The sequence below is a fragment of the Amphiura filiformis genome, chromosome 14 (genome assembly GCF_039555335.1).
Source record: "Amphiura filiformis chromosome 14, Afil_fr2py, whole genome shotgun sequence".
Lineage (NCBI taxonomy): Eukaryota > Metazoa > Echinodermata > Ophiuroidea > Amphilepidida > Amphiuridae > Amphiura > Amphiura filiformis.
The window spans coordinates 47389372-47389886 of NC_092641.1; the positions used below are offsets into that span (position 1 = coordinate 47389372).

A 515-nucleotide genomic window follows, 5' to 3' on the forward strand; every position below is an offset into this window, starting at 1 on the left:
CAAGTTTGTGGTTTTCATTTGCTTCTTTCATTTGTCATGCTTCATGAATAGTTTATAATCATTGAAATAAACACTATGGACCACAATGGCCTCATCCCAATGGCATAGCTCAATAACCTCAATTAAACACTCATAGTACAACATTTGACCTATTTGCGGGGAGGAGATAAGTTTAAGTGACCGCTTATTGTGTTCGAATTTCAACCAGCCTAATCATGAAGCTCCCGTGGCCAAGTGGTTAAGGCGTAGGTCTCGTAAACCTGAGGTCCTGGGTTCGATTCCCAGGCGGGATCAATTTTTCTACTTGTCTCCTTTATTATTTGCGACGGTGAACCTGATGAAAAAATAATGCTTATTTGACCTCAAGTTGCAGAGTTTTTGTACCCAAATTTTCATAGGTCATTCTATGAATGTACAAATGGGGTTAAAGAACTGTGGCCTGATAGATGAACATGTTGTCCTTTGGAGCATGCAGTGTTCTCATTGTCATTGAATTCAGCATGATACTGACCTCT

At 39.8% G+C, this 515-nt stretch overlaps 1 non-coding gene across 1 annotated transcript; it reads left to right on the top strand.

Moving 5' to 3' along the window:
• Window positions 1-220: 220 nt before the first annotated feature.
• Trnat-cgu (transfer RNA threonine (anticodon CGU)) lies at window positions 221-294 on the top strand. Its single transcript has one exon. It is a non-coding gene; the product is annotated as a tRNA-Thr (tRNA).
• Window positions 295-515: the final 221 nt, after the last annotated feature.